We start from the raw sequence: 14,627 nt of genomic DNA, 5'->3' as shown, positions 1-14,627 counted from the left end.
GCCCGCCGCCCCTCCCGGGTGGTGTGGGGTGTGCGTGGGTGGGGGTCCCCCGCCCGTAAATTGGGGTGAGCTGGCACTGACCCTCATCCCTCTTCGCAAGGGAGAGCTGGGGGGGGGGGGGGGTGTCGTTTGCGCTGACCGCGGCTGCCCCACGCGGAACTCGTCCCGCGTGGGAGCATTGCACGGAGCGGGGAGGGCACTATACGGTGGCTGGGCACGGCGGGGATCGCGGTGTTACCCGGGGGGGGGACGGACCCCCCGCCCCGGCCGGCCCGGTGCTGCCGGCAAAATCCCGCGTGGGGAAGCCTCCCCGCCCCCGGGGCCGCCGGCGCTGGCCATGGTGCTGAATGGCGCTGCCCCTGTCCAGGGTCCTGAGCGGCTGCCTTCCTCCTCTTCCTCCTCCTGCCCTTCTTCCTCCTCCTCTTCCTCCTGCTCCACACCCCCCCCCCCCGAGGCTACTCACACCCGGGGGCTCCGAGTTGCCCCTTGCCCGCAGAGCCGAGCAGCCCCGGCGGACTCTCACCCGCGGGTGTGGGGTGAGGGCACAGGAGGAAGAGGAGCAGGAGGAGCAGGGTTTTTCTCTGCGTGGGCAGCCCAAGGGCAGGAGGCGGGTGAGCCTTCGGGAGGTGGCGGCCGGGGCAGAGCTGCCCCCCGAGCCTGCCCCTAATGCCTCGTCAGGGCTCTGCCAGCCCCCGCAGTTCAGGTCAACCAGGGTCCCACGGGGCACGGGGGGAGCAGGAGGTGCCCGTGACCGGCCCAAGGCAGCGTTAATAACTCCATGACGCTCATAGGGTGTCATCACATTTTTACACCCGTTTTAACGGGGATAGACAGGGCGGGGGTGGGGAGGAAACCTCACTGGTCTCTTATTCTTAACATCAGTCTTGAGTCAAGTCCCCAAAGTCAACGAGCAGCCCCTCGTCTGCGACAGCAGGAGAGCAGAGTCCGGCCGGCTGCTTCCCGGGCACAGACCGGGACCCCCGCTCCCACCCGCGACCAGGCTCCGGCAGCCCGCAGAGCTCCCTGCCCGGGCTACGGGACCAGCGGAGGGGACGCCGGGCTGGCGACAGTCTTGGCAAGAAGGAAACCACGGTGCGTGTTCACACTTGCTCACGTTCACGCTCTCCCTGCCGGCACCCACGGCCGTGCCGGGTGGGGATCCGCTGCGGGACCGTCCCGGTGGCTGCGAGAGCTGGGCTGCATCTGGCACCCTCTCCTGGTCAGCGAGGGCCAGGTCCGCGAGTTCCGTTTATTCTCATTCTCCTCTTGTTTGCGGGATAATTGAGGAGAGAGGAAAGAAAAGGAGGGAAAAAAAACCCAACCCAAGACTTGTGGGAGACCCCTCCGTGTGGCTCTGTTCCTCTTGGCTCATCCCTCCTTCCAGCCCATCTCCTTCCCCGTTTCCTTCCTTTCGCCCAGGATTTGGGGAGGGCACAGCTGGCTGCCTGCATATTTCACTCCCATGCTTCTGCAAAAAAAGCCCACGAGTGACCCTAGCCCACTCGTGGGGGATAAGGGGCACCTGAACAAGCTGCCGGTGCTGGGCAGGGCCGGGGCCAAGGTTTGCAGAGCAGCCCTGAGAAATGGCTCTGTCCCTTCTGTCCCTGGAGGGGACACCCCAGTGCCAGCAGCCACATGGCCTGGGGACAGTGTCCCGGGTCAGACAGGACACCCTGCAGTGGGGTGGGAGGTGGGCAGAGGCGTGGGGGGTACGGGGGTAGGATGTGGTGAATGAGCCCTTGCTTTCTCCAAAACAATCCTTCAAAAAATAATCCACCACTGTGCACCAGCTTCCTTTCCCCACCCCCTTCCTGATGGACGGGAGGGACCGGCAGCCTCCAAAGACACTCTTCTGTAACTCTATTTAAACTCAGCAGCAAGTTTCTCAGCATCCCCCAATTTCTGCCCATCCTTGGTGACTTTCCAACCAAGTGACGCAGCCACATCCCTGAGCACGGCACTTCCAGGCAGCGTCCCTTTATGTCCCAACCTCATCTCCCCCAGCTCTGGTGACACAGCCCCGCAGCAGCGATGGCCCCGCATCATATTTCTGTGTGTGGTGTATTTGTTTTTGGGGCCTGTTGAATGGCAAATGCGAAAGGGAAGGGGACTTCTTCCTGTTCTTTCAGAGCCGGTCGCTGTGCCCTGCTTGGCTTCAAGGGAATAGCCGGCAAAGCGGCCGCTTTCACAAATAATGGCTTCATTAGATTGAAAGAAGTGGACAGTGACCTCTCTGAAATGGACTTTCTGACCCCTGCTGACCTCTGGCCCTGGCTCTGACAGCCTGTAAATCTTCCCCCCGCGCGGCATGGCCGGGGCGAGGGCAGGCAGTGCTCTGCCAGAGCCCAGCGCTGGCGGTGCTGCCCATGGTCCGGCATTGTGGACCCCCGTGCAGGCAGCACGGGGCTGCTTGGCTCCGGCCAGGTCCTGAGCCCGGCAGGATGAGGCCCGGGGGATGTGCAAAGCCCGGGCGCATGGGGTCACAGCTTTGGCAGATACGGGGACTGGTGTCCTGATGGTGCTGCAAACCCCCATCAGGGGCTGGTCCCGAGGAGCTGAAGGGCCCTGGGAATGGTGTTGTCCCGGCTGTGGCTCCAGCATCACCTCCCAGCACAGTCACCATCACCACCTACCCATTGGGAAGGCACAGCCCAGCTCAAAAGCAGCCTCTGAGCTCCTGCCAGGGAAAACTGAGCCCTCTCCCTGCCCATCCTACAGACACAACCCTCCTGGCTGCACACAGACGTGCACAAACCTCCTCCAACCCCCACTGAGCCCACCTCCACCTCCCTCCCGTGGGCACAGACCCTTCCCTGCAGCCCCCAGCACCTCCTTCCCCACCCGCACAGCCCAGGGTGCTGCCAACCGCCGCACAGCCTCACCACCCGATCTGCTGGTGGAGAAACTGAGGCACGAGGGGGATCTGTGGCCAGTGGGTGCCTATGCAATGGGAACCTACGCTGGGCTTTCCACGCCGGCTTGGTGCCCCATGCTTCCCAAGGCTGGCACTTGCCCCCCCATGGCACAGCCCCAGTGCCAGCAGTGAGCCCCTCGCATCCCAGAGCCTCCCGCCTCCCTCCTCCCCGTCCTTGCGCGCTCGCCGCTGACCTTTGGCTACGAAGCAATCAATAACAGAGGCCACGGTGCCACTCCTCCCCCTCGCCGGCCCCCTGCACCCCCTGCTCGCCCCGTGCCTCTAACGAGCCCAGCCGGGATTGAGGGATACTCCAGTACCTCCCAGCGCTGGGGACACAGCGCTGGGTGTGCATCAACCTACCAGAGACACAGGTGTGCTCCCAAGGATGTCCTTAACCAGGCACCTCCTTCCCAACACCCCAAAAATGCTCCCCTGGGGCTGCTTTCCAGCTCTGGGGTGATGGTGGGTGCCCCACACCTCTGGGTTTAGGGCTCTGGGGTCCCCACGGTGGGGATGGAGTGTGGCTATCCTGCTGCCATCAGAAATTGGGCTACCCAGGGCATCGGCCCTGGAGGAGGGGAAGGACGAGGAGTGGATGCGTGGGGTGACCTGCCGGGATGCTGCCCGGTGTCAGGCTCCCCCGTGGCTTTGCTGCCTTTCGGATAAGACAGGACAGGGTAAAGGTGGGTAGAGACAGTCCTGGCCTGGAGCAATGGGTCATGCCCAAATTCAGCAGCTCCTCTTCACGTCCCTAGCTCCCTTTGATAAAAACCCTTGGGCAGCAGCTGATCGATCGGCTGCAGAGCGGGGATTGATCAGGATTTCAGCCCCATACATATTCCTGCTCTCTGATAAAGGGAAATCAATAGCTGAAAGAAATATTCCTCCGAGGCAGCAGACTCCAGCAGACCAGGGCTCACAAGCCTTCCCTCACCCCCTAAATCCCCCCACCCTGGTTTAAGCCTTGCTTTCCCCTGACAGCAAACCCAGGCAGTGGGAGAGAAAATTGCTTTGGGGGAGCTGGCTTGGGGGAAGCCATGGCAGGACGTTGAGGAGAGGAGGCAGTCTCTCCTCCCACAGCTGCATCTCACCTCCCAAAGCATTGGCCTGCCCTGCATCTTCCTCCTCCCACTGGTGGTCTGGCAAGAGGGTTTTCCTCTTTCTTGGGGTGCTAGAGACCCCCCCCCCAAGTCCTGGGCAGGGTGACACCCAGGGAAGCCGAGCTGCCTGGTACATCCACAGTCCATCACCTTCAAATGCCAGCAGCTGTGGCCAACACTGCCCTGCACTCAGCCCCTTCCCCAGTGCTGAGACCTGGAAACTCATTGCAGGTGTGGCTGGAGCAGCACCCTCCAGGTGCCTGTCCCATGAGGATGGGGTGGGGGGCAAACAGCGTTCAGCTGGGGAGGGCTCTGCCTGCGGGTGATACAGCCATGTGTGCCCATGGGTGCAAATGGGCACAGGGGCTCACCCCTGCAAAATACAGCCGGGGGGGGGGGGTGGCGTGGGTCTGGGTCAGCCCACACGGACCCTTCTCATGTCCTTACTCCTGCCGTGCCTCAGTTTCCCTATCCATAAAATGGGCCTCATGCCCAGGAGCTTTCAGGTGCTTTGAGACCGCCTGCGGGTATGTGGCCTGCGCCAGGCACCTTCCTAGGGACAAAGCCCAGCTCAGTGTCACCCAGGGGAGCCCAGGGGCTGGGGTGGCCCTGTCCCTGCCACCACAGGTGCCCCAAGAGCCCAGGGGACGTGGGCAAAGGCCTCTCCCTGGAGCATCCCCATCCCCGTGTGCCACTGCAGAGACCCGATGCACTCGGTGCACCTCAGCAAGCCCCTGCTCTCCCCACTGGGTGCCAGCTGGGCGGCCAGACACAAAGCCATTTCTTATCAACACCTCAATTTATTTTAAGCTCTCAAGCCCTTCCAGGAAAACCCAACTCGAGCAAAGCGCAAAAGGGCTGGGAAGGGCTGGGGGTGTTTTCCGAAAGGCACCCGCTGCCGGGGCTGCCCCCGCACCAAGAGCAACTGCAGGTCAAGGGGGAGGTTTGGGGACACCCTGGGCACGGGGATGCCACCAGCACCTTACGCTGCCAGGAATTCCAGCTCCATGGATGGTCCTGGGACTGATGCTGGATGTTGCTGCCGGGATGCCAGCAACATCCCTGGGTGCTGGAGGGGTCAAGGCGGGGGGGATATGGGGGGGTTGTGCAGGTCACACATAGCACGATCACGTTAGGTCTCAGCTCCGGCCGTGAGCTGCTGCCGCCGGAGACGCTTATCTTGAGCCATCGCGGGCAGGCAGGGAAGGTGTGAAATTTTGGAGGGGTTGATGCTCAGGCACCGAGCAGCACCGAGTGGGTGCTGTGAGCTCGGGGTGCAGGCAGGGGTGATGGCGGTGCCCACTGTCTTTTTGAAGTGCTGGCAGGGAGGAAGTGGTGACATCTCGCTGTGGTCCCCGAGCGCTCGCTGTCTCAACCTCGCCGTCCCCAGCACCTTCCTTCCTCCTGCCCCGCTGGCGGGCTGCTAATCATCGCCTGGGTGCTCGTAATGCACCCAAAGCCCTGCAAAGCTGTCCCCTGTGCACCCAATCATCCCCCCAGCACCCTGCCACCCCCTCCTTGGGCACCCTGCCACCTCCTTGAGCACCCCATCACTCCCCCAGCATCCTGACATCCCCTCCAGGCTCTGCAGCCCCCCCGGCTCTCCCCAGGGTGCTGGGGTGCTCTGGGGTCCCAGGACACATGTCCCTGTCCCAGCCCTGCCTCGCCTTCCCCCTCGACCCCAGCACTATTTTGGTCTCCTGTCTTGATCTCAACCTCTTACTTTTCCTTTCCCTTCCCCTTCTTGCTGTCACCTTCCCATTTTCCCCTGCCTGGAGGGAGGCTGACAGCAGGGACCACCCTGCAGCCCCCCCCGGGACACCCCCAGGTGCTGTGGGGCTCCCTCCATCCCTATGTCCCCCTCCGGGTGCTGTGGCTGAGCTTGTCCCCATCCCCGCAGCCTGCCCCATACCTTCATCCCTCCCTTTGCACACAAGTGACTCAAGGCCCAGGCTTGCCCCAGTGTCCCTCCAGTTGCCCCAGTGCCTGGGGAACTGGTTTGCCCTGGGGAGGACCCTCCCCAGTGCTGACTAAATCCTCCCCGGCCAGCTCCGGCGGTGCTGGGGGACGCGGCAGGGAGCTCCCACTTCCCCCAGAGCAGCAGCCAGCTGGCTCGGCTGGTTTGGCACGTACATGTGCTTGCACACGCTTACACACGCATGCACACACACACTAACACATTGTAGCTGGCCCCGGGGGCTCCCAAGTCCCCCCATTGCTGCCCCTCATGGGACCCCATGGCGCTGGAGGGATGCAGGGGCCGGATCCTGCTCCTGTGCTGGGACCACAAGGATGGGCAGTCAGGCCCCGGGGGGGACGACCGCTGGGGACCCCTCTGTGTCCCCTGTGTCCCTGGGGCTGTTCCTGAGGGGACCCCACTAGTACCGCTGGGAAGTGGGGCTGTGGCCCTGGGGTTGCTGGGCAGGAGCCACCAGCCTTCCCCTTCTCCAGGGAAGGGCTGTGGCTGCAAGAACCCACGCAGGAAAATTTCCTTCTGAAGCAAACTGGTGTGAAAGGAGGTTTCTGCCCCAAAATGTCTTCCCTGCCACTCCCCACCTGGGTTGTGTTTCTCAAGCCGAACAGCTTGTCACTGTGTTCCCCGCAAAGGGTGCTGGAGGGAGAAGGAGAAATTGGCCTTTTCTAATCTTTCTCTGTGGAGCAGCCTTTGGGGAGGTACTGGAGTGGGTGTGGGACTTGTCCGCTCCCCACTGTCACAGGAACAGGGCAGCTCCCATGGGTCAGGGACCCCACCCCGGAGAGTGGGGCTGGGGCTGCCATCACAGCTGGGAGCTGCTACGTGCGCTCACCGAGCACTTCTCTTCAAAGCGGTGACCGTGTTAGCCACCAGTAGGTTTCAGAGTTAACACCTTGTTTAAGGGGAGCCATTCATGCGGTCTCAGGCTGTCGGTCAGCCCCAGCCAAGGCTGCTGCTACTCCTGGCACTTTCTTTCAGGCTCCCTGTGCAGCCAGGGTGGGTGGCTGAGGTCCCACCGTCCCCGTGATGGGTGGCGATGGCACCTCTGCCACCCCCGGCCGGGGCAGGAGAGCCCGACTGTGTGGGGCTTGGGGCTCTGCTGCATCCCCATCCCATCCCGCACGGCTCCCAGTGTCCCCAGTGCCCTCAGCACTGGCAGTGGGGAACAACACGGTGACCTCCCTCTGCTTTCCTGGGGATTTTCTGCTCCGCGGGGACCCTGTTGCGGTGCCACCAGTGGCGGCTCCCGGCGCTGGGCCGTGCCCTGGCAGGGGAGACGAGTCCCTGCCATGGGGCCACATCTATTAGAGACAACCCCGTCCCACCTCCTCCTCTTCCTCCCCGCAAAGAGGCTTCACCTCCTCGCCTCTCCAAATTTAGCAAAGGCCCCCAAACGCGGAGGTTTCCTGTTCACACTCTCGGCAGCCACCGAACCATAACGCGGCAGCGGCTGGGGCTCATCGGCGGCCGCGGCACCAGAGCGGAGCAGGTAGGAGCCACCACGCTGCCGTGTCCCACAGGGATGTCCCCACGCGTGGGCATCCCTCCCAGCTCTGCCCTTTCCACCTCCGCCGCAGACCCCAGCTCCCATCCCTCCGGCGCGGGGCTGCCAACACCGCTGTTTGCCATTTTACGGGGTGCAGTATCGGCTGGGGGGGACACACAGAGCTCTTCGGTGCTGGGAAACGGCAATGCTGGGTGGTGTACGGCTTTGCTTGCCAGGCTTGGGCTTCCCCAGCCTGTGCCGCAGACCTGGATTTTAGGCTTGACCGTTGCTTTGGGTTTAGTTACCCCAAAAACAAGCAAAGGGGGGGGGGGAGGAAATGCCTGTTTGCCTTCCAATGGCTGGGGAAGCGAGGGGCCGAGCTGACGGCACCACGTCCCAGCCGCAGCTCTGCTCCCTGCCTGGCCCTCGGTTCATGCTTGGCAGATTTGGGCAACCCTTCTGTGAATGCCTTTTTTCCCCTGGTGATGGCTTTTCATGCTTGGGGTTGGGGTCGGTGCTGGGGCTGGGTGCCAGCACCATCCCCAGGGCACTGCGATGTGGCCGGCCACTGCACAGCCCCAAGTGCTTGCCCAGTGCAGCCCCTGCCAGGACGGGGTCCTGCCCCGCTCCCCAGTCTTGCCCCACTGGGAGGCCTCAGCCCATTGGGTTTGGGGGTGCGCAATGGGGCGAGGAGGTGGCAGAGCCCCCCCAGCTCCCTCTGAGTGGTTGCCGGTGCCCCCCCAAACTGGCCATGGGGAACAGTGAGGACGTCCCACAGGACACGCAGGTCTGGCCACTGCTCAGGGACATCTACACTGGAGGGGACATCTGCCGGGCAGCCCTCCTGGAGGGTGAGTACTGACCCCGCTGCCACCGCCGTGGTCCCCCATCACCCCACAACCTCCCGCTCACCTCTAGCACCCGCGGGGACACCCTGACCCCCCCCCCCCCAGCAGCCCTGGGCTCTGTGGGAAACAGCTCAGCTCTCCCCGGATGCTGCTGCAGAGGGGAAACTGAGGCACGACTGCAGGGATGCTGGCAACCAAAGAGCCTGCTCTGCAGGCGGGGGGGGGGGTCCTTGGCCACCACCTCATTTCCAAAACCACCCCCAAGCCGCAGGGCTGGGGTTTGAACCCCAAACACCCATGCCAAGAGCTGCTATCTGTGGGATCCAGCTCCGTAACTCTGCTCCACGTCCCAGCTTGTCGTCCCCCCCCCCCAGGTCTCCTGGCCAGAGGGGACACCCGGCCCCCCCCTCGCCCCCCATCACGGCGCCTGGATGTGCTATGTGAACCCGGGCCCCATGGCCCCCGACCTCCTGCTCTGCCCCAGCGGCCTCGGCATCTACTTCTGCTGCCTGCGGCCGCTGCCCACCCACCCCGAACTCCCCGCAGGGCACAACCGGGAGCCCCCCCGGCACCCACCACCACTGTCACCGCCACCATCGCAGCCCCCGTGGCTCCGTGAGGATGCGGCCGGGAAGGGGATGGTGTTTTCTGCTTGGGCTCTTCTGCACTCCTTCCTCCCCATGCTCTTCCTCCCTGCCCTCCTCTGCCTCTTCCCTCCCTTCCCTGGGATGTGGCCGGTTTCTTGCCCCTCATCCCCAGGGGCTGGGGCCAAGCTGCTGGCTGCCCCCAAAAGGCTCCTGGCCAGGACTGAGGCTTGGCAGATCTCCCCCCCCCCAGCAGCAGACCCTCCTCTGCCTCCCCTCGCAGCTGCCTGCACCCCTGGTCCCACAAATCTGGCAGCGGGTGCTCCTGCCTGTCCCTGCAGACACAGCTTTGCTCCTGCTTGTGTTGGGCTTCCCCCCCCCCCAGCTCCTCATCCCCAAGCTCCCCGTGTCCCCCCCCCCGGGCTCCCTGCTGACCCCCCGGCTGCTCCTCTGCCCACAGCCCCCAATGCCACCAGGGCCACCAGCTGCGGGACCCCCCGCGGGGCTGGACATGGCCTCTTTGCCAACGCAGCCCCTCTGCACCGAAGATGTCCCCACCGGCAGCACGGAGGAGGAGGAGGAGATGAGAATCGAGGCTGAAGAGCTGCAGGGAGCCGCGGAAGGCTGGAGGAAGGAGCCCTTTGGGCGAGCGGAGCTGGTGCCGGCGGGGGTCTGCCCACCCTCCCCGCTGCCCAGGGAGCTGAGGGTCCACCTGGGCAACCTGGGCCCCCTCCTCCTGCCCCAGCCATGCCTCTGCCTCTGCGGCACCCACAGCCCCCCGCTCCTGCTGCCCCTCGCCCACCTGGGTGACATGCGGACCCCAGGGTCACCTTCGCAGGGCTGCGGCAGTGCCCTCCTCCAGCTGCCACCCTGCCCGCGGCTGTGTGGGACCCTCCTGCCCACCGGGCAGGGCGCTCCCGGGCTGCCGAAGCCACCGGTGGGATTTTTCCCTCTCCGCCAAGGGTCTTTCCCCTTCCCCGGCTGCGGGGCAGGGGGATGCCCGCCGCCACGGCGGGGGATGCCCTGCTCTGCCCCGCTGCCGGAGGTGTCCAGCCATGGCGTGGCCAAGCCGCCTGCGGGCATCGGGCCGTACCCGCTGGGGAAGGACGTTGGCAGGAGCAAGTACAAGTGCAACATCTGCGCCAAGAGCTTTGGGCAGCTCTCCAACCTCAAGGTACACGGGGTGCCCCGGCACCCGCTCTCCCCCCCCGCCCCAAGCCCGGCAGCACACCCCTCCTGCCTCCCTAGGGTCAGCCCGCGCTGGGGACAAGGGACAGCGGTGGCTCGTCCCAGCCACGCGGGCAGGTCGTGGGCCTCTCGCCGTGCCTCAGTTTCCCCCCAGCAAAGTGTCCACCGGTGTGAAGTGCACCGAGATGGGCTGCGGATATACCCCTCTGTGCTCCAGCCATGCCCCGGGAGCTGCGGGATGCTCCCAGGAAGGGGGAACTGGGGCAGCCCAGACTCCTGGGTCCCCAGGTGCCCCCCCCATAGCCCTGTGCTCTCCCCCCCCCCCACCGGCAGGTCCACCTGAGGGTGCACAGTGGCGAGCGGCCCTTCCCGTGCCCCATCTGCAAGAAGCGCTTCACGCAACTGGTACACCTGCAGAAGCACCAGCTGGTGCACACTGGCGAGAAGCCCCACCAGTGCCCGGTAGGTGCCCATTGGGTGCCATGAGGGTGGGTGGGGGGGTTCTGTACAGCACCCACTCCAAGCCCCCCATGCTCTCGCCCCCGCAGACGTGCCACAAGCGCTTCAGCAGCAGCAGCAACCTGAAGACCCACCTGCGGCTGCACTCGGGCGAGAAGCCCTTCCAGTGCCACCAGTGCCACGGCCGCTTCTCCCAGCGCATCCACCTCCAGCTCCACTGGCGCCTGCACCAGCGCTGGCGCCCACCCCCCAGCCCCCCACGGCCGCCTCACCCAGGCCAATGGGTGCTCCAGTCTGGATGCTGGGTGCTTGGTGCAGGAGGAGGAGGAGGATGAGGAGGAAGGAGGGAGCCGGCCCGGCTGGGCTATGGTGCTGCTGCAGGGCTTTCTGCTGGGGGACATGGGGAAGGGGCTGCCCAGGTGGGCAGGGGTGGACGTGGGGACCTGCCACTGTGTCCCCAGGCAGCAGCAATGTCCCCTGGCGGGGCCCGTCCGAGCTGGGACGGCCGCGGGGGCTGCGCAGGGGGGGGCTGCAGCCCAACCTCAGACCTTCAGGGCCGGGAGGAGCCACCACCATCATCCACCGCAGCCCCCAAACTCCATCAACGCAACCTCGGGGACAAGGTCGGAGGAGGGTCCCCCTCAAAGCACCAAGCAGACCCCTGTCCCCAAAGCCCTTGGGGGTGCCCCCCTGGCCAGCCCCACGTCCCAGGCCATGCCTGTGCCCCCACCCTGCAGCATTACCGCCCCGGGGCTGCGCCTGGGGTACAACAACCCCCCCTTTCCACGGAGAAAGCTTTAGTTTCTCAGCCCCCCCCCCAGTATGCCACCGCCGCGGCACTCACGGAGACCTGTCGTTGCTTTCCTCGGCTCAGTGTCACCACCAAACCCTCCCGGGGCTCTGTCCAGGGGTGCAATGCCAGGGTGGGCATCTCCATCGCTGATACCTCTGGGTGCTGCTCCCCACATCGTGCCGGCACCCCGAGCATCTCACTGACACCCAGAGGACACGACGGCCCCGGCTGTCCTCGCCTGCTGCCGAGGTCGGGGCCGGCGAGTGGCATCCCTCCCGTGATTTTATGCAATAAACATTTCTGCCTCTGCAGCTCACCCGCTCTCAGCAGGACCCAACCCCAGCCCAGCGCAGCTCCCCAGGGAGGGGAGAGAGGGTCCCTGCGGTCCCCAGGACATCACCGCGGGTGTCTCTTGGAAGGGCACGGGACATGGGATGGAGCCACTTTCTCCGGTGCCGGCGGGCAGCACGGCTCGGTGCCCTGCCACCACGGCCCCCTGGGTGGGGGGCTGGCAGGGCTGCCTGGAGCCCCCCCTTGCCTTGGCTCTGGGGGTCAACGGGCTGATCCCCCCCAACTGGGACCAGCACACAGTGGGGGGGCTTCAGAGACTCTTCCCCAGGTGGGGTCGGGGACACGGCCCCCACGGGTGTCCTCAGCGGCACGTGGCTCCTCCCCAGGGGTTTCACAACCACGTCCCACCGGCTCCGGCAAGGTGGGACAGGGCAGAGTCCGGCCAACCTGCTCCAGCCCCAGCCATGACCCGGCACTTCTCCAGGACGGCAAAGCCAGCTCAGCAGCGGGTGGAGGACGGCCGAACCGCGAGCCCCCCCATCCCCGGCCGGACCCTGGGTCTGCTGGCCAAGGTGCAGAGGGAGCTCGGCTCTGCCTCAGTTTCCCCAGCACGCGAGCGGTGGCACCCAGAGCTGGGTGGCCCCGGGCACCCCAACCAGAGCCGAGCTGCGGCCGCTTGTGCCGGGCCGGTGGTGGCTGAGGAGGCTCCCGGGCTGGGCCAGCAGCCGGGAGTGGTGGCCCCGGGGGGAGGCTGGCACCGCAGCGGGGCACCCGCGGGTGCTGGGGAGGAGCGGGAGGGCAGGGTGAGGATACAGGGCGGGTGCTGGCTCTGCTGTCGCTCCGAGCCTTGCCGGGAACGGGTCCTGCGCCCCGGGGTCAGGTCTCCCACAGTGGCCCAGGGCTACTGTGACCCCCCACTCCGTCCCCAAGCCAGCGTGAAGACCCTTGAGAGCCTCAGCTTTCCGAGACCTGGGAGACCTCCCAGCATTAGGAGCCTCCCGGGAACGTGCTGCAGTGCTGGGGGGCTCCATGTGGGACCCCCACGTAGTCAATTAATTGGGTGCAATCACAACCCTGGGGACCCCCAGCCCCTCGATGCAGTGTGTTGGGACCCCGCCAGCCCCATGGCCCAGCTAAGCCTGGCCAACGCGGTGACCCGGCTGGCTGGCTGAAGGTTCGGTGGCAAAGCTGGTCACTGAGATCCCCTTCGACGTTACCGTCACCCTCACCGAGATGGGTGGCAGGGAGGGAGTGGACGGGCAGGGGTCCGGGGGGGCCCAGAGCCACCCAGGCCGGCTGGGCTCCCTTCTGGCGCTGCTGAGTCGGAGGAAACGAAGGAGCTGGGTGCCGGGGAACCAGCCTGACCGGCTCCCCGGCTGTCAGCACCTGAGGAATGCCAAACCTTCGCTGCGCCAGGGCTGGGTGCTCAGGGCTGGGTGCTCGGCGAGGGCTGGGTGCTCAGCGGGTGACTCTGCCGGTCCGCCCAGACGTGGCGTGCAGGGAGCAGCACCCCCAGTCCCGCTCAGCACGGCACGGCACGGCACAACACGGCACCCCGCTTGCCACCCAGCCGACACGGCGGGACCCTCGGCCGGCAGGTACATGGGGGTGCAGGGTGGGGGGCCCCCAGGCACAGGGTGCCGCCTGGGCTGGCCCGACTTGCGCGGGTGCTGGTGGGGAGGGAAGCTTTGCGGTGCTGGGAGCCAGAGGACATCGATGCTCCCATCCCGGCTGCCACCCATGGGGGCTGCCCGGTGCTTGCACCCGTGCCCCAACTTGGTGGGTGCTGGGATGGGTGCCCACTCCCCCGGGATCGGCACCGGCCAGGTGGGCGCACAGGGCTGGGAGGTGGGCGCAGAGCCCGGCTCTGCCCCTCTCACCTTCAGTCCCTGAATTTGGAGGGCTGCTGGGTTTATAACCCCGCTTCTGCCACCAAAGTGTGTCCCCAGAGCCACCGGAGCGAGCTGGGGCTCCTCCATCTCTGGTGGCCTCGTGACCTGGGCTGGGGGGACAGCGGGGCTCCCCCGTCACCCCTGTCCCCCTCCTTCCCGCAGGGCACGTGGCTGCCTGCGACACGGCTCGGCGGGTGGGTGGCAGGGGCAGCGAGGGGAGATGGCGGTTCCACTGCCCTCATTATGAACCCCAGCCCGCGCAGCAGCCACCCAACCCAAATCCTTGATTTTCCTGAAGGCGGCAGGTCCGCTCTCACCTCGCGGCGACTGGGCTCAGCCCGACGTGGCCGGAGGCTCGGCTTAATCCGTGGTCACCAGCTCAAAGGCAGCCACAGCTGCTGCCCTTGGCCCCTCTGTCTCTTCTGAATATTAAACGGCACCTTGTGCCTTTTACTTGGGTGCTGGGAGACCCTTTGGGATGATGGGAGGCAGCAAACGAGCTGAGTGGGTTGGCTTGGCTTGGCCAGGGGGGATTAATTAGCCACGCTGGGTGCCCCGGTTGTGGCAATACCACCGGGATCCAACGCGGCATGTCCTGGCGGGCAGCGATGGCCGGCAGAGGCAGCTGGGAGGCTGCAGGGTCTTATCCTTGTGTCCTCGTGTCACGCCTTTGTGTCCTCATGTCACGTCCTTGTGTCCTCGTGTCCTTGACCCACTGTTGCAGCAGGAAATATTTTAGCAAAAAGTAGGGCACTGGGGCAGAGCAGGGCTCTGGGGTGAGCTCCTTGCCCAGAGCCAGTGGGGCACCAGGCTGCCCAGGGTGGCACCGGGTGCTGGATCCAGCTGCAGGGATGGGATGGGAAAGCCAGACCTGGAGATCTTTGGAAATCCGACTCTGGGCAAAAGGTAGCCGTGATGCTGAGTCAGCAGCTCCTGCCTCCCCCCAGCACCCTGGTGCTGCGTGGAGCCGGCATCCCTGTCCCGGTGCCACCCCAGGGCCATGGGCACGGCGGGGCCGGGCACCACCAGCAAGTTCTTAAGAAACCAGCGCTGAAGCAAGCCTGGGGTGCAAACAGGTGCCAGACGGCTCCGGC

Source organism: Harpia harpyja, chromosome 16 (genome assembly GCF_026419915.1).
Source record: "Harpia harpyja isolate bHarHar1 chromosome 16, bHarHar1 primary haplotype, whole genome shotgun sequence".
Classification (NCBI taxonomy): domain Eukaryota; kingdom Metazoa; phylum Chordata; class Aves; order Accipitriformes; family Accipitridae; genus Harpia; species Harpia harpyja.
The sequence above is the reverse complement of the archived record's forward strand: the minus strand, read 5'-3'. Positions refer to the sequence as shown.